Raw genomic sequence first — 19,448 nt, forward strand, 5'->3', positions numbered from 1 at the left:
ATGATCCTATTTCTTCCTATTTTCCTTATATGATTATTTTTTTCTTGGACATTTTTCAAGTTTGGGCTTTATATTTGAGAAATTAAACAACTCACGTTTTTCTAGAAGTGACCTTATGTTTAAATCAATAATCGAAGTAGAAAACTTTGCACTTGGATAGTTCTACATTGAATATGAGTTTACTTAGTTTGTTTCTTCGAAGTCTTCTGTACACAGCTGTGGAAGAGGAACCACTTGGTGTTTTCTGTTGTCTAAACTTTGATGAATGTAAAAACGATCATATGGAATATCTCTAAATATGGAAATGCAGTCTATTGTCTTATTCTTTTTTGAGAATTTTTCCTGCAGGTGATTTTAAAGCAGGTCTGTCGGGGATTATTTGACTTTTCAGAGAGAGCGATAAAAGTGAGCAGGTTAAGTAACTTGTCTAAAGTAACTCAATTAATGAACACAGCCCTTGTTTTCTGGTGTCTAGTCAAATGTCACAGGTGATATCTGAGGTTAATAAACCTTCAACCTTATAACAACCTAATCAGCTTGATTCAGGCTTAGAACAAATGTGCAGATCCAAAATAGGTAGTATGGGGAGTAAAACAGCGAAACATTGAAAAGCATGAAGTCTGCAACACCAGTGCTGTCTCTGCCTGGTCTATTCAGGGGTCTTGTGGATGTATGGACTCTTTAGGAGTGTTGTGGATGATGGAGACATGACAACAATCCCTGGTGAGGTGGCAGACACGTTTTTTTTATTTATTTATTTTGAGACGAAGTTTTGCTATCATTGTCCAGGCTGGAGTAATGGCGCAACTTCGGCTCACTGCAACCTCCGCCTCCCAGGTTCAAGCGATTCTCCTGCCTCCGTCTCCCGAGTAGCTGAGATTACAGGTGCCTGTCACTATGCCCAGCTAATTTTTGGTATTTTTAGTAGAGACAGGGTTTCACCATGTTGGTCAGGCTGGTCTCAAACTCCTGATCTCAGGTGATCCGCCCGCCTTAACTTCCCAAAGTGCTGGGATTACAGGCATGAGCTGTCGCGCCCAGCCTGTTTGCTTATTTCTTTACTTTTGTGGGAGACTGGAGTTTTATTATTACTGAGATCAGTCTCCCTGAGCATTCAGGGAGCAGAGTTTTTAAGAATAACTTGGTGGGTGGGGGTAAGCCAGTGAGCCAGGAGTGCTGATTGGTCAGTGATGAAATCGTAGGGCGTTGGAGCTGTCTTCTTGTGCTCAGTCAGTCCGTGAGTGGGAGCCAGAAGACCAGGTGAGCCAGTTTATTGATCTGGGTGGGGCCAGCTGATCCATCAAGTCCAGGGTCTGCAAAATATCTCAAGCACTGATCTTAGGGGCAATTTAGGGAGAGTCAGAATCTGGTATCCTGCAGCTGCGTGACTCCTAAACCATAATTTCTAATCTTGTGGCTAATGTTAGTCCTACAAAGGCAGTCTAGTACCCAGGCAAGGAGGAGGTCTGCTTGGGGAAAGGGCTGTTACTGGGCAGGCACATTTTAACTGGTTATTAACTTCTTCATTTAAGGTTTTTATGAAGAGGGGTTTAGTTTGAGTTATGTGAGTGGTTGTCTATGTGCCTTAAGGAAAAAACCCTCCGAATTTTAGTGTTTTTACACAATAAGGCAGTGATTGTTGAACTTTAGAACACCCAAATCACCTAACTGCTGGGCCCCTCACTCCCAGAGTTTCTGGTTAAGTCTGAGGTGGGGCCTGAGAATTTTCATTTTTGACAAGTTTTCAGGTGATGCTCATGCCACTGGTCTGAGAATCACGTTTTCAGAACCTGGGCATGAAGGGCTATTTCTTCCTCTCCTTGCAATCCAATTAGAATATTTCCAGCTGGGAAACTCTTCAGGAAGGCCGTCCTCCAGGTGGTGACTCAGAAACAAGCTACTTTCCTAGATGCTCTGCTCTTTCCTGAGATCTGCTCTGCAGTCAGTGTGTGGGTCCAGGGTAAGAGAAGGCAGGAGGGATCGTGCCAGAGGTCTTCTAGGGGACAGACCTGGAAGTGGGATAGATTATTTTTGTTTATCTTCCATTGGCTAGAACCCAGTCATGTGAGTCTTCTTTAACTGTTAAAGGAAGATAGAAAGTCTGAGCGCTCAAAAGGAAAAGAAAACTGACTTCAAAGGAAAATACAGCCATTTTGGGCACACTTAACTTTACGAACATCCTCCTCTTGACTTTTTTCCTCTACCTAAGACATTGTGAAAATATTTCTGTTACCGATTTAGGAAGTTTAGTGATGTTCCTTGACCTGCCTAGAAATACTCTTGAGTACTGGCAGCTGGAGTTGGGTGAAGCCGGCTGTCCATGTTCCTTTCATAGATGAAGACACTCTGATAGCAGCTCACTGGTGTGAAGGGTTTACCTACACTGGAAGTGAGATCAGATGGAGAATGGGAATCCCCATCAATGGCAGGTGTCAATTTATTGTCTATCAGCTTCAAATTCATCCTTCTCTGCTCTGCTTTGTGACACTGGAGCTGGACCCTGTAAACATTTCTTAGCCAGCTGGGTGAATGTACATGTCATCAGTAGAGGGTGCCAGAGTGGTGTAGTGCCAGGAACGTCCCTGCTGAGTTCTGGACTTGGCTAGTTATTATCATTCAATGCAGTAGCACCTGGCACATGCACCTGAGTCCCAGCTCTGCTTCAGGCCATGCTCTCCCCAGCACTGGTTGCTTCTCAGAAGCTCCTTCCTGCCCACAGCCTCCTACAACAACAGATGGCCTGCTTCTGCAGACCACCCCATGCCTTTGCTTTCCAGAAAGCTTCTCCACCAGCAATTTGTGAGTTCCTGTGGCAGCAAATAAAAATTGGGAAAAAATGTTGGCCCAAAAAAATATGTGGCGAAAAAAGAATGGCAAAAAAATTTTAAATAAAAGTCTCTAATAATAAGTTTACCAAGAGTCTTCTCCTTGGAGTTCAACTCTTACAGTTGTGTCGTGTGGCCTCCGGAATGGGACAAATACTCACGATGCAGAGGGAAAGAAGTACTTTGCAGACACCAAGGATACTGACCTTTGTGCCATGCAATCTAACTAGTCAGTAATAAGGGATGGAATGGTGATCTGTCTTACTCATTCCCACAAGGCAGGCTTGGCATGAACAAGAATAACATTTGGCAAAAATCTCTGAGGAGATCTGAACCTCAGCCTCAGTGGAGGTAGAAGGCCCCTCTGCCCATCCTTGGTTCCTTTAATTTTTCACTGTCCTTCAGCCTAGAGGTAATAACTGCTCTTTTGCTACATCCTTAAGGTCCTTTTAAAGTTCCTTTTAGTAGTTGTATCAGTCTGTTTTCATACCACTATAAAGAAATACCCAAGGGCCAGGCGCAGTGGCTCACACTTGTAATTCCAGCACTTTGGGAGGCCAAGGTGGGTGGATCACAGGTCAGGAGTTCAAGACCAGCCTGGCCAAGATGGTGAAACCCCATCTCTACTAAAAATCTAAAAATTAGCTGGGTGTGGTGGTGGGTGCCTGTAATCCTGGCTACTTGGGAGGCTGAGGCAGGAGAATCACTTGAACCTGAGAGGCAGAGGTTGCAGTGAGCCGAGATCGTGCCACTGAACTCCACCTGGGCAACAGAACAAGCCTCTATCACAAAAAAAAAAAAAAAGAAAAAGAAAAAAAAGAAATTCCTGAGACTGAGTAATTTATAAAGAAAAAGAGGCTTAATGGACTTACGGTTCCATATGGATGGAGAGGCCTTACAATTACAGCGGAAGGCGAAGGAGAAGCAAAGGTGCATCTTACAATGGTGGCAGGCAAGAGAGCTTGTGCAGGGGAACTGCCGTTTATAAAACCATCAGATCTCATGAGACTTACTATCACAAGAACAGCGCAAGAAAAACCCACCCCATGATTCAATTACCTCCCACCGGGTTCCTCCCATGACATGTGGAGATTATGGGAGCTATAAGAGATGAGATTTGGGTGGGGACCCAACAAAACTATATCAGTAGTTCACCACCTTTAATAGTTAACAGTGGGAGGGGGGAGGGGGGAGAGATTGCATTCTGAGTTTTACCTGATGTAAATGATGAGTTGATGGGTGCTGATGAGTTGATGGGTGCAGCACACGAACATGGCACAAGTATACATATGTAACAAACCTGCACGTTATGCACATGTACCCTAGAACTTAAAGTATAAAAAAAAAATACAACATTACCTCACTTTTAAACTTTGGAGAAATTTTAAACCTATAAAAAATTTGTAAAAACAAAAACAAACAAAAAAAATAGTTAACAGTTATTTGCGGTACATTTTCCTTGTTAAAATAGCTGGAGTGATGGCTGCCTCCTGACTGGACCCTGAGAGATGTACCATGTTTCTGGTTTTATTGTGGAAAGACAATGTTGAACATACTACTTCTCAAGTTCAAAAAAGCAGAACAGAAAAACTGTACATGCCCAAAGCTCATTTCTTTGTTTTTCCCTCTCGCAATGTCAAATTCCTACCCTGAGAAGGACTGATGTTCATATCAGAGACCCAGCAGGAATTGAGTGAGATGGTCTTCAAGCCTCAGACTTCTAGATGCTGTAGTCTAGAGTCTCAACCAGGGTCTCCTTGGGGAAGGCACTGGGTAGGACTCTGTTTTGCTAGGAGCATTAGAAAGAAAGAAGAAACACATGTGTCATCAGAGACCAGAAACCAATGTTGCTTTTTCAGCTGCACGCCTTGGTCCCTGTCCTTGGGTGAAATCATAAAGCCAACTGTGAGTAACACCAGGCCTTTTGCCTTGGCTTGGTCCTGCTGCCACAGCAGCAGAAAACCCATGCAACCTAAAACACATCCCCAAGTAAAAGTTTCATAAACAATACACGATCTAATTTTAGGCCACAGAAAGTAGAAGGTCAGCATAGAATATTGACAGTGATAATAATCCCAGTTAGCATTGGTTGCTTATTATATAATATTTTTATTTTTCTTCACAGAAGATGGATATATCCAATGAAGCCTGGCTTGGTTTCTTTTGCACTAACTTGGCTTTACAGAAGGGCCCCAACAAAGGTGAGACATCGGAGGCAGGCATACCAGAGATTTAGAGACCCTGTGAAAGCTTTTTAATAGGAAACTTCTTTTCTATTCCCACTACTTCTGAAATTTCACCATCAAAGATTCATACTTGGTCAAGTATAGATTCCCCCACTTCCCCCACCTTTTAAAATTAAGTGAAATTTGAATAACATAAAGTTAAGCATTTAAAGTGAATAAGTCAGTGGCATTAAGTACAATCACAATGTTGTGAAACCATCACCCTTATGTAGTTCCAAAACATTTTCGTCACCCCAAAAGGAAATCCCATAGTCACTGAGCAGTTAATTCTCATTTCCCTTTTCTCTAACCCCTGGTAGCAACCAATCTGCATCTATCTCTGTGGATTAGCCTATTCGGGGCATTTCATATAAATGGAATCATACAGCACAAGGTCTTTTATGTCTGGCTCCTTTCACTTAATGTCATGTTTTCAAGGCTCATTTATGTTGTACCATGCATCAGTCCTTCATGTCCACCAGTTTATGGATGGATAGACAAATTGTTATATGTACATACCAAATCCTTTCCAGATGATTTTTAAAATTATGTTCTGGGATACATGTGCAGAATGTGCAGGTTTGTTACATAGGTATACACGTGCCATGGTGGTTTGCTGCACCCATCAACCTGTCACCTACATTAGGTATTTCTCCTAATGCTGTCTCTCCCCTAGCCCCCCACCCACTGACAGGCCCTGGTATGTGATGTTCTCCTCCCTGTGTCCATGTGTTCTCATTATTCAACTCCCTAATGGAATAAAAAAAGAGACTGTATACTCAACACAATCCTAAGCAAAAAGAACAAAGCTGGAGGCATCATGCTACCTGACTTCAAACTATACTACAAGGTTACAGTAACAAAAACAGCATGGTACCGGTACCAAAACAGAGATATAGACCAATGGAAAGGAACAGAAGCCTCAGACATAACTCCACATGTCTACAACCATCTGATCTTTGACAAACCTGACAAAAACAAGCAACAGGGAAAGGATTCCCTATTTAATAAATGATGTTGGGAAAACTGGCTAGCCGTATGCAGAAAACTGAAACTGACCCCTTCCCTTTACCTTATACAAAAATGAACTCAAGATGGATTAAAGACTTATATGTAAGACCTAAAACCATAAAAAACCCTAGAAGAAAACCTAGGCAATACTATTCAGGACATAGGCATGGGCAAAGACTTCATGACTAAAACACCGAAAGCAATGGCAACAAAAGTCAAAATTGACAGATGGGATCTAATTAAATTAAAGAGCTTCTGCACAGCAAAAGAAACTTCCAAATGATTTTTAAGTGATCTCCTCCAGTGGAGGAGATAACACATAGGACCACCAATACCTTAGTTTTAATGAGGTTGTCTCACAAAGTTACTTTGGATTAAACAGACTGGTGAAAATTGCAGGGTAGAGAGGACTCTCAAACTGGAGAGAGATGATGAAGGCAAAAAGGGTGGGGAAGCCACCTGCAATTTAATGGAGATCTGACACCAGTTTGAGTTCTAGAAAATTATGCAGCCTCTGATTAAATTCAACAGAACATTGCTGAGCATAGAATTAAAACATGCACACTTCTTATTCTCAAAGGTCAGTGTGCCAGAGAGGATCTGGGTGAGAGAAGAACTGACTTCTCCTTACCTAAAAACAACTCTGGACCAACTCATGACTGGATTTGCAGAACACTAGTTGCAGAGTATATAACCTTGTCAGCACCAAGTGGGGATACCAGTGTCGCTGGCCGAAGCCGCTCCTATGTGACTGCCTGGTGATCATTCTTCAACACAGAAGCACGGCCTGTACTGAGTTGAGTTCTCACTCCGAATGTGGGACAATAAAATCCCTTTGGAAGGAAATTGTCCAAGAGTCAAAGGAGACAGATATCCCTCTTCATCTTCATTGGGAGTTAATTTGCTGGCAATTATCGTGTCTTTACCATACACTTAGAATCACATTCATTTACACTCCAGGAAGAAGGATGACTCTTTATGACTTTTTTATTTAAATTATTGATGCTTAAAATCATGAGCCATTCATTTCCTGCTTTCTCAACGTTGGTAATTGACTAGTTCAGGGCAGGTGTGGGCTGAGAAAGCCGTTTAGTTGGCATGAGGAGCGATCGCTTCAGAGGCCATGCTGCTACTTTTGCCCACAGATGATTATCAATCATAGAACATTCTCGTCTCTGCTTTGGGAGCACAGATGGTTCTCTCTGCATAATTGTTTTCTCTAGAAGCCAATACCAGGGTTGGGGTGTACCGACCCTATCGAGGGTCGGCTGTCGAGGTACCTGCTGAAGTACATATAGATCTTTTACCCTATCCTCCCTTTCCTCTGTATGTCATTTAGGCATCCTGCCAGGGGTAAAATCTTGTACCAAATTCTGCATGTAAGTGCTCCATTCTTAAGAAGACCAAATAGAAACAACTACGAAAGAAGGTTGGGCAGTGGTAATTTACATGAGTCAAGATGTGCAGCTATGAAAATTTTAAAAGCTTAAATTGCAAATGATGACATTTTGGATCAGATGCATCACTTTACTCAAAGGAGAGCGTAGTGAGGGTGGCATGAACCGCATTCACCAGAAACTCAAAGAAGAATAACACATGGTCCCGAACCCCAATAAATGCACAAATGTATCAGAGGACACAGATTTTTGTTTTGTTTTTCAAGATGGAGTCTTGCTCTGTCACCCAGGCTGGAGTGCAGTGGCGCGATCTCGGCTCACCGCAACCTCCACCTCCCGAGTTCAAGCAACTCTCCTGCTTCAACCTCCCGACTAGCTGTGATTATAGGTGCCCAACACCATGCCCAGCTAATTTTTGTATTTTTAGTAGAGATGGGGGTTTCACCATGTTGGCTAGGCTAGTCTCGAACTCCTGACCTTGTGATCCGCCCGCCTTGGCCTCTTAAAGTGCTAGGATTACAAGCATGAACCACCACGCCCGGCCAAGGACACAGATTCTTAAGCATTGAGTCATAGTAGAAATGGGATGAGTGTTGTAATCAAGAAAGAACACATAGGAGAGGGAATCTAGAGGAGGAAACTGTTGATTCTTTTGGCAAGGAAGTGGGAGATGATGAGAATGCAAGGGAAGTGACATTTGAGTTCAGGCTGGAAGGGCAAGAGAGGTTTGTCAGGTGGAGGAGGGAGAGAGGGGATTCCAGGAATGTTCAAATTAGAAGAGACCAGCTGGCTGTTGGAGTATTGGTAAGAGGCTGTTCAGGAGGCTACTGGAATCTTTTGGGAGGTTGATTGATGGTAAAGCATTGATGGTGAGAATGCTGAGTGAGCCTGATTCAGACAGACATTTTGGAGATAAAAGTGATGACTATGAGGAACCAATGCAGGGGTTTAGGGAGAGAAAAAGGAGACAAGGATGATTACAACATTTCTAGCTGAGGGGAACAGGTGGACACTTACTCCCTTAACAGAGACTGAGAAGATTTGGGGAAGATAATAATGTGTTCAGCTTTGGCCATGGTAAATTTGAGCTGCTTTAGGGATATCTTGGAAGTGACAACTGGTCAGCTTAGGGGCTTGTGACATAGTGATCAGGATAGAAAGTGACTCTGATGATCTGTAAGTATTGATACATTTTATTCTAATTTTAAGTAATTTAGCATATTTGGAAATGGCATTAGAATTTCTGTCATTTATACTTAAAACCCTCATTAATGCATTCCTCATCATCATTTTTGTTTTCTTTGGTTCAGGGAAATGAAGTATTTTCATTAATATGTTAATATTTTATCTGATGATATATTATGCTTCTTTGTTTTTAGTCTCTGGAGAAAGAGCCAACACATTAAATCATACACTAATATTATACTACTATATTGTAAATCTCTAGAATGGCATTTATGTTTGTTAAGCCAGTATAAAGTGTACTTAAAAATTGAAAATATGTGAAAGGGAAGCACCTAAAGAATTACTTGTCAGTAATTTTTTTTTTTCTTAGTGAAAGACAATGGGGGTGGTCACTAGGAAAAATAACTAGTAGCCTAATGACATTCAGTGGTGTGTATGCTACTGGGGGAGTGATTGGTGATTCCAACTGGACTGTGTTTTATCTGCCTCTTCTGCTCATGAACATTCTATGGCTCCCGTGGCATGAGGGATAAAGTCAGAAAGTCTCAGACTGAGTCTTTTGAGTCTTCACTGATCTGGACCCGCTTTACTTCTTTGTAGTTACCTTCTATAACCATCACTTACAAAGAAATCCCTGTTTGAGCTAATTTGGTCTTCTTACCATGACCCAAGTATGACATAAGTATTTCTTCATTGCTGCCTGTCTGGGCTTTTCTTCCTCATCTTTCCATGCAAAGCCTTGCTAGTACGCAATGCTGATGACTGTTTTATCCGACAGGTGATGTCAAGCCCATGGCAGTTTTCAATATGATTTGACACCTTTTTTTTTCCCCCAGGAGGCTCACTCTGATTGCAGAGGTTGGGGAAGAGATACTAGATGGAAGCCCTTCAGGAGGCCCTTGCCATGATCCAGGTGAGCAAGGAGGAGGCAGCAAACTGTATTCTAGGGGAGAGGAGGCAAATGAGACTGAAATTTCCTAAGCTGTGTCCACCAAGTCAGCGATCTTTGGTCGCTTTTTGAATTTCTCTTGTAGATGACAGTGAAGATGGGAAAATGGGAAAACAGGAGGAACAATTAACAGGAGTACAAAAATCACATCCAGTCTGGAGCATATGCATTTATGGGGTCTGGAATATCCAGGTGGACTTAGTTGTTCTCCTGGCAGCTGAGAGCATCACTCTCCAGAGAAGCCGGAGACAGAGATATAAAATAACTATTAAAAGCACCACAGATATTTTCATGCTAATTGTGGCTTCTAGAGTCTTTCAGGGGTTTGGAGATAGTTTGTTTTTCACATATTTTCAGCATTATTCTTGCCCTCTTATTTTTAAAATATGACTTGCAGTATCTATGAAGAAAACGCTTGCTTAGCAAAGCCTAACCCATCTTAATCACGAATTCCAAATTCATGGCATCAGAATTATAAGTAGTTTTATATTATATAATTAGAAGAAGATTCCAGTGTTTGGTTCATTGACTCTGGAGCCATGTTACAGTCTTGTTATATTTGATAATGACACAGCAGACATTCTATCAGAACTTGGATATCTGGAGAGAGATTCCAAAATGCTTTAATCTTGTCACAAATCAGAAGCAGCTGTTCCTTTTTCGTTAAAAAAAAAAAAAAAAAGCTCAAGTTTGGATGGTCCTCAAAAAAGAGAATCTGGGATTTTCAACTGGCAGGTGTTTTCCATCAAAAAAACCTCCCCCTACCCCCATGTTGATTTTATTTCTTTAGACTTCTCTCAAACTGAAAATTGCATGTGTGTAATGAGCTTCATCACATGCACTTAGGCGTTTATAACTAAGGTTAAGCCATATCTTGAGACTTACACATCAAGGAAAACAGATCCATGGAAAATAAAATTTAAATATTACATGCCCGCTCTGAGTGGCCGGAATAACTGAAGACAGAAATGTTATGCTCATCAGTCAGCAGAGGACTCCAAGCCTCAAGTGCTGAGCCTACAAACCTCCCGTAGGTTCTATGATGACATGAAACTGCTGTAGTAGAAACTCTAAGACTAACAAGAGTATTAGCTTCATTGATTTTTTTTGAAAATGGGAAAAGGAAAAAAAAAGTGCTCAGCTAAGTCCAGGAAAGAGATTTAATACAACTGTCTTTTAATAATATTAAGTTTCCCAGAATCAATATTTTCTCCCCCTCATATTATACTATGGGTTGCTACACACCAGTTGCTATGTAAGGGAATGGAATCAATACAGACTTACCTTCTTTGGAGACTATTTCAAAGACCTGCATAATGGTGCATAGATTAGGAAGAATGAAATTGAATTTTAAGTACACTGACATTATGCTATCATCTTCAACCGGGAGAATATAGATCGTTCCAGGGCCCATGGGACCCAAGGGATTCAGGATGAGAGGTGTCAGCCACGGATGAACCCACAGAACCCCAGCGACAGCAGCTCCTGTAGGATTGTTTAACAAATGCCAAACCCAGGCATTTGGGCCACTCATAACATAATCTTCAAACACTCTAGGGTGTACTTTGTTGGGGGGATGGTGGTGTATTCTTTACAAAGTTTAGCATAGTGATTTTTCAATTATGCCAGAGCAAGTTTGTATTAACTCAGACTCTGAAGTGGTGGTTCCTCTCTACTTAGATTTTAAATTTTACTTTATTTTGGGAAATTGAATGAGAATCTCAATAGGAAGAACTCTTGAAAGCATCACTGCAATGTTTTTGCAATTGTTAAAATGATATTTTTCATTAACATTTATGCAAAATAGTAATACCACAAAAAATCAAATACCACAAAATATATCAAAAAAACTTAAATTTTCAGATGAGATGGGGTGTGTTCAGAGTGGTATGGCTGTAGATGAAACAACTCAAATTTTCAAAGGGGTTAAGGCATGTTAGTTTTTGAGTGTTGATAAATCATGATATTAGTCTCTTATATTATGAGGTTGCCTTGAATAAAATCTGGATGTTTAATGTGATGTTGATATTTACAAGTCACTGTTTAATAGCAATCCCACTCTTGGGGTTTATCCTGGAGTAATGAAAACTTATGATCGCACAACAACGGACACATAAATGTTTATAGCTGTTGTATTTAAAATTGCCAAGATCTGGAAATAAACCAGATGTCCTTCAAAGAAACCAGTTGAATGATTAAACAAACTGGTATATCCATGCCATGGAATACTATTCAGCAATAAACAAGAACAGATGATACACGTGATAACTTGGATGATTTTCAAAGGCATTATGCTGAATGGAAAAAGGCAGGTTCAAAAGGCCGTATACTGTATAATTCAATTTATGTGACCTATTTTGAAAATGTCAGAATAGATCTAGAGAACAGATCAATGGTTTTTGGAGCTGGGGCAGGGGAAAGAGTAGAACTATAAAGGGAGAGTCATAGGGAATTCTTTTAGGGTGATAGAACTGTTCCATATCCTGATTGTGGTGGTAGTTATACAAACCTACAGCTGTGTTAAAATTTATAGAACTCTACAGCAAAAGGGAAAAAAGTCAATTTGACTGTTTAACTTATAAAATAATTTTTTAAAATGCCTCTTACCTTGGCTTGACTTATTTTTTAACCTAAACACAGCTGCATAAATATTAATGGGTGTTAAATATCATAGAGAGAAATCCGTTTGTAGGTGGGCTGTTAGCATACACAGGGTTAGGTTATGGGAGGAAGCTATGTAGTAGATTGGATAGGAAGTTGCTGATTTGTTACTTTGTAGGTGACTGGAACATACATAACCCATAAGTCTTCCAATGATTGTTGTGGGCGGAAGTCTGTGTTAGCGGTAATAAGACCTCATATTCGAATTCTTTAAAATTCTTAGCACTTCCCTATTTTCTCATTTTAGTGTTGTGAACTATGTAGGGCAGAAATCCTTACCAGAGCTTTGTCGATGCAGGAAACTGATGCATGGGAAGTTTAGGTAACTGACCTCAGCTCACACAGCTGGAAAGTAGCTGGGACTGGCCCTCAGAGCATTTGGCTCTTGGAAAGCCCTGAATCTAGAGTTTATTTTTAATTTTTTATATTAAAAATTTTTTTTTTAATCTAAAATTTTTGTTTGCATCATTCTGTCTCCAAGTGATATCCTGCAAAGCTGGAAATCACTGAGACCACTGAAGGAGATACATATATGTAGCTAAAGAACCTCACATCATAACGTGCCTGGAAAACAAATAAACAGATGAAAAAACAAACAAACAACCCGTCACCTGATTACCGATCAGGGGACTAGTATAGGGAATTCTAAATCCTTACTGGTCTTTACATTTTTGGTTAGCTTAAGACATTTGGTAACCTTGGACTTAAGTTATCTTTTCAAAAAAATTAATAAATTGGAGGTTTGCTTTATTGCAGAAACCCGGGATGCAGATGAAACAGATGCAATGCAGGGAGAGAGTAGACTTTGGCTATTGTTACGTTTAAAAAGGGCAATTGTAGAAATCAAAGGAGGTTTCTGCCAGGGCCCTATGTGCTTGTAGCAAATGCAGCTAGGAAATGGTCCACCCAGTGTGTAGAATGGTGGCATCCCACTTTTCTAGGGGAAAGTTACTGTTTTGAACACATAAATATGATCTGGAGTCCCAGAAGACTAAAAGTTGGGCCTATCTTTCCATTTCCTTTTCCATCGTTATAATTTCAAAGCTCTATGCTTCCTGCAACTTGTGTGAGGAAGGTGCTAGAAATTTTGCAGGAGACCTGGGGAAAAGACAGGTTCCTAGTCACAGTGTAGAGAAAGTACCGGTTTCATTCTGAAGAGTGTTGCAGACCTGAAACAGCAAAACAAACAAATAAACAAACAAAAACACCTCCTTTCTTCTTGAGAGTATAAACTGCATTCCGCACAGTTCTATTTTTTATAAAGGTTTGCAGAATATTTGGGCATTCAGATATAGGTGAGTGGATGGAGGTATAAGTGATACACCCTGGGGCCAGGGGATATGGAGACTTGGCTGGTCTCCTGGTTTCCCAAGTCCTTTGTAAGTGGGTTAAGCTCAAGATCATCCAAGTACCCATCTTTCTCCTTTCATGATGACAGAGTGTCCTTTTGTGCAATTTATGTCAATGGGGCAGATAAGATGAGTGACTCCGGCATGCCGTGCGTTCCTGGTCATTTTCCTTGCCAGCCCCTTATGGTGACTTTTTGACATTTGGCCAATGAACAAGTAGACTCTGCTGTGTCGGATCAGAAAGAATAAGCCAAGGGGCAGGACATGAAAAGCCAACCACGTCCTCCCTCCTTTCCTCTTAGCTGTCCACCTATGACAGAATCTCCCATTACTGCATTGGGCACCAGAACATTTCCAGGGATGAAATGAGTCTTTCTCTCTTGGCATCTTTCTTGTTTTCATCTATGTCCCTCCTTTGATCCCACTTCCTCACTTCCCATTTTTGTTTCTTTGTCCCTGTTTGACTTCCTTTGTGTCTCTCTATGGAAATCTGCTTTTTAAATTTACCCCTTTCTCCCTCTTTAGATGCTGATTTGCAATTCTAACTCATGGTGTACAATAAGCCCTCTCTAAAGAAGATTCCTGAGATGCTCATAGGGCAACATGTGTCTATCTGTGAAAGTCATTTCGGAATCATTTATTGTATTTTTATGCTTAAGGCCAGTGGTTCAGATGGAATTTTTCCAGTCCCTCCTCTAAGTCTGCCCTCACTCTGAGATGCTGCCACTGTACATGAAATATTCATTGTTGGATTTGGGCAGTTTGATTCATGAAATTATTACTGCCTGCTAGTCTATGAATTTCAAAATGACTACCTTAGAAACACCTAAACAAAATACATTCTTGTGGTGCTAAATACCAACTTTAGGAAGGGAGCCTGACTGTACCTATCTGGGCCTTTCCCTTACTCTCTGGGTCATCTTAGCTATGCATTCTGGCCGTAGCTTGTTAGTTGACCTTATCAATGTAGTTTTCCTCCCAAATAAAGGGCTTTTCTCATTTGGAGAATTACCTCTCAGGTCGCAGCTGCCACTCTGCTCATTGATTCTGGCTGACAACCTGCCACAGTGGGTCTCTATTTTCTGTGAGCATAAGTCAATGGTTATTTTATGCCATTTAGTTTTTTGTTTTTTGGTTTTTTTTTTTTTTTTTTTTTTTTTTTTTTTTTTTTTTTTGCAGCAATAGTAACTGGAATAGACATCATCATAACATGAGCCATCCACTTAGATAGAGGGATCTTTTACCTTCCTTCTCCAATAGGCACCAATTCATGCTCTGTCTTCTAAATGGCACAACTGTCAGCTTTCCCTATTTGTGAGGAAAATATTACACAAAGATTTGAATTTCACCACACATTGAAATTTGGGAAGATAATGAAAATGGATTTCTATCTACCAAGTTTATTAAAAGTTGGCATGAAGCACCCCAGTGGTTCTGGGATAGGACTTTTTTGCCTAAATGAATTATGGTAGGGAATTAAGCAGAAACACTGTTTTGTTGTTATCCTAATAGAACCTCTATGGGTAGGTCAAACAATCTTAGATAAACCCTCCTATCCTTAAATATTATTGCTGCCTCTTGTCCAGTGTTAATCACTCTACATCTAGTCACTTTTTGGCACAGCATCTCTTTCTAGGCTTTTTATTATTTCTATTGCTCTATAATTTCTCAGTCAACCATTTTTAATGGGATGTATCCACACTCTACCCAGTAACCCAATAAGGACCTTATATTCTGAGTGTTAGGAGGAAGTTAGTTCTTTGATTTTGTGTGCTGTTTTTCTGTAATATGCTTGGATATCATATTAGTTTTCTTTCTGAGGTAAAATTTACCATTTTAACCATTGTAGCATATAAAATTCAGTAACATTAAGTCCATGTATAATGTGGAATAATCACCACTATGTGGTTCCAGAACTTTTTCATCATCCCAAACGGAAACCCCATGTTTATTAATCAATAATTTCCTGTTCCCCATCCCTCCATCTTCTGGCAATCCCTAATCTATTTTCTGTCTCAATAGGTTTGTCTATTCTAGTTATTTCATATAAATAGAATCATACAATATGTGACCTTTTGGGCCTGGCTTCTTTCACTTAGCATAATGTTCTCAACATTCATCCATGCTGTGGCATGGATCAGTACACCTTCCTTTTCTTTTTGCCAAATAATACTCTTACATCAAGTTTTTAATTGCAGCATATTCTACCGCTGACTCAGGACTCACATACCCTGATTTATCTACAGATCCTTGTCTCCCACGAGCATAAGTCAATGATTATTTTACGCCATTTAGTTCTTTTGCAGCAATAGTAACTAGATTGTCATTTTATGACATCATGACCTCCCCAAGGGGCTTTGGGGCTCGCTAACAGGGGAAGACATGGGAGGAGAGCTGAGTAACAGTCATGAAATGCCAAAAGTGACACATGTCATATTTCATGAACCATGACTAACCACATAGCTAAGCTTAATTTCAAGGGAGTGAAGAAATGTAAGTAGCGCTTCACCAGAAATAGACAAGAACTGGAAATTGGTGAACATCAGTAACACCCACCTCCAAAAACTGATAAGCATGTGCCTCCCAATATGGGCTGAGCTGTGTCCCTCTGACTGTCAATTCATGTGCTGAAGCCCAACTCCCAATGCGATGGTATTTGGAGATGGCGTCTTTGGAAAGCCAAAGGTTTAGATTGAGGTCATGAAGGTGGGGCCCTCATGATGGGATTAGTGCCTTTAGAAGAGGAGACTTTAGGGAGATCTCCCTCTCTCCTTTCCCCTGTGCCAAGTGAGTATCTGTTTACAAGCTAGGAAGACAACCCTCACTAGAACTCAAACTCAGCAATGCCGGCACCTCGATCTTGGACATCCAGCTTCCAGAACTGAGAAAATAACTGTCTGTTGTTCACGCCAGTCTAGGGTGTTTTGTTATGGCAGCCTGAGCTGACACCACCCACCCTGCAAATGTATTCAAATGCACACTTATTTCCTACGTACCCACCTTCTGCAGTAAGTTTGCTGGGATTTTACACAACTAAGGAAACAGCCGTCCATATGTTTTTGTGCTTTCTCTCCCATCCCGCTATTTTCTCTGAGGGATATGCATCCTACACATATTTTACAGGTACAACCCAAATGCATTCTTCACATTTCTCTGACTTCCAAGGTGCACTTATGTGCTTGAGGAACTTTAGAGAGTCCCAGCATTTTGGTAAGTGGCTTTATTTAAACAGATTGATTGAGTATGATATGAACAAAGCAAATGCCCTCACACCATGACGTTCTGTGGGAAGCAGAGTTGTAGTGCTCAGCTTTTCTAGAGGCAAGCCAGTTTCTAGACCACGTTCCATTCCCGTCTGGTTTCATCTGCCACATCTCTGCGGGCAAAAGAAAAATGCCTTACACGATCAGAAAAACCACGTTAATTTTGGAGCTCTCAGTATAGTTGCCGTCAATTCCAATTGGCCTCCCAAGTCACAGTTAATGGACGGTAGTATAAAGAAAAAAAAAAATCGCATTAAAATGTAACCCAGCCAATTATAAATTGTACCAAACTGTAATTTTGGGTACTCATGATTCACCAACATTATCTTATTTTTGGAACAATAGCGTAAGTTCCTCAATGGTAAACTGCTGCTGATAAAGCAATTTTCCACACTGTTAGGTTTTTGGTGACAGGCAAGGTCCGCATAATTCTAGTGGGTGCTAATGGACCATGTCCCTTTGGAGGATTGAGAAGATTGTTGCAGATTTTCTTTAGACAACTGAAATTCTGCATCGAGTGAAGCCTCCATTTTTAAGGAATGAACCCTCTGCTTCCAACAAAATTTTATTATAGAGGAAAATGTTGATGGCCAGGTGAATTCTAGGGAGATTTGCCCTGGTCCCCACCCACGCCAGAGTTCCCTCTATGCTCTGCCTAGAAGTGCACTGCTACCAAAATCAACGATTAATGGTTGAAAAAGTCTGAAAAATGGATATCCCTTTGACCTTTCTAAGGTTTGTCATTAGTTGACATACCCATTACCTCAAAAATCAAATGTGTTTGTCTAAACATTATTCTGATGTTTACTCTGGGCACTAAAGGGCAGACAGCTGACCACGGACGCGCTGACAGTGATCAATTCAGCCTCGGATCTTGTCACTTTCCCTGTTTATTCTGCTATCAATCTCCCCTTTGCCTGCCATCTCGGCTGCTTTCTGCTGCTCAGGCGCTTTTAAAACTAACAATAATCCAATTTAGAATTGATCCACGAGAATGTGTGGTCAGTAAGCAAAATGACAAAGTCTGCGTGCAACTGCTGACCACAGTCAGGGGGTCTATCTTACACGAGGCTGAAGGCAAATTTTAATTAATTAATTAAATGCTAACAGCACTTAGGCCTCTTCCCTGGAGGCTCTTTAAGTCAGACCCTCTGTGTTTCTGTGTCTTAGAAAAGGAGGAAACTAGGCCCACTCAGCATCTGCTAGACCAGGTACCTTCTACAAGAGTGCTGTGCAGGGAAACGTTCCATTGTGGCGGGAATGGTCTGCATCTGTGCTGTCCAATGCGGAGCGCCAAGCCACCTGTGGCTTAACTTGAAATATGGCTTGTGCAAGTGAGAAATTGAATTTTTAATTTTATTTAAATTTCATTTATTTAAATTTAAAGTTAAATAGCTACATGTGGCTATTGGTTCCAGCACTGGCTGTTCTAGAATGTTGAGGTGTTCATGATGAGGTGAAGCCTGGTAAGGTTGTTTAGAATGTCATAGTGTATCAGGAGGCCACAGCCTCCCACGTGATCCAGCACAGCTACAAACCAGGCAAGAGAAGTGAAAGAAGCGATTCAAAGGCTCCCCTACATCCTAAAGGCAATAGGATGTTTGACCAGGGCAGCCTTCCTGGTCCATGGGAATGGGGTTCCTTCAGTGGCCAAGACATCCTTCAATTCAGTTTCTCAGTTGCACAAGCCATATTCCAAGTCGAGTCACAGGTGGCTAGGGGCGCTGCATTGGACAGCAGCGATAGAAATCATTCCCACCATGATGGACAGCTTTGCTGCACAGCACTCTTGTAGAAGATGCAATCGGGGTGGCTGCTGCCCAGCAGAAGGGAGAGGGTGCAGGACTGGTCATACCAGGGAACAAAAGTGGGTTCCTTTTCTTAAAATATCCCAAGTGAACCTCATTCTCGGGTGGATTCCATGTCTGGTTTCTAGGACAGAATGCTCTGTTTGGTTCTCGGCACCAACTGGCTCCCTGATTGAGGATCCGGGACTTAGGATATGTCCTTGGCACCTCCTTTTTGAATTTCTCCTTTGGGTTTTGGTTCCCAAATTGGCAAGATCCCTAGATTCTGCATTCCTTGCCCCTTCCCTCAACTTCAAACTCCATTTTTGCCAAATCCAACAGTGGAGAATCATTTGATGAATTTCTTAAAATGATTTGCAAATGTTACCTTCAGTGAACAAACTGAAGCAATTAGTTTAAAAGCTAATTGCTAATACGATTATACTCATATATGGTATTAATATTGGGGAGTCTTTTTAAAAATCATGAAATCAACTTAGCTTTTATCTCAAGATCCATATCTGCCAAAAAGCGTGATTAGATTTTTTACAAAACCGTATCATTTCTTATTTGAAACTTAAAGTTTATGGGGGAAATTATGAGCAAGTAGAAACACTTTATGATGGCCGTGGCGTAATCAATGTAGATTTAAAATGCTGTAGCAGATAACAGTTTTCTTAGAAGGAAAGAGGTCTGGATTTCCTCTTGAGAGAAATCTCAAATCTATAATTCTTGCATTATTACATACCAGCAACAAAAAAGTAAATACAAAACCCAGTTATTATTTACAAAAAAG

The 19,448-nt window shown here is 40.8% G+C and overlaps 1 long non-coding RNA gene across 2 annotated transcripts in view; it reads left to right on the forward strand.

Moving 5' to 3' along the window:
• LOC107129073 (uncharacterized) overlaps positions 1-19,448 on the forward strand; it is a 523,695-nt gene that overhangs the window by 241,754 nt on the left and 262,493 nt on the right. For both annotated transcript variants that reach the window (XR_010585386.1, XR_012432030.1), the window contains exon 3: positions 9,480-9,556. This is a non-coding gene — a long non-coding RNA (uncharacterized lncRNA). The remainder of the gene's footprint in view (positions 1-9,479; positions 9,557-19,448) is intronic.

The sequence above is a fragment of the Macaca fascicularis genome, chromosome 3 (assembly GCF_037993035.2).
Source record: "Macaca fascicularis isolate 582-1 chromosome 3, T2T-MFA8v1.1".
Classification (NCBI taxonomy): Eukaryota; Metazoa; Chordata; class Mammalia; order Primates; family Cercopithecidae; genus Macaca; species Macaca fascicularis.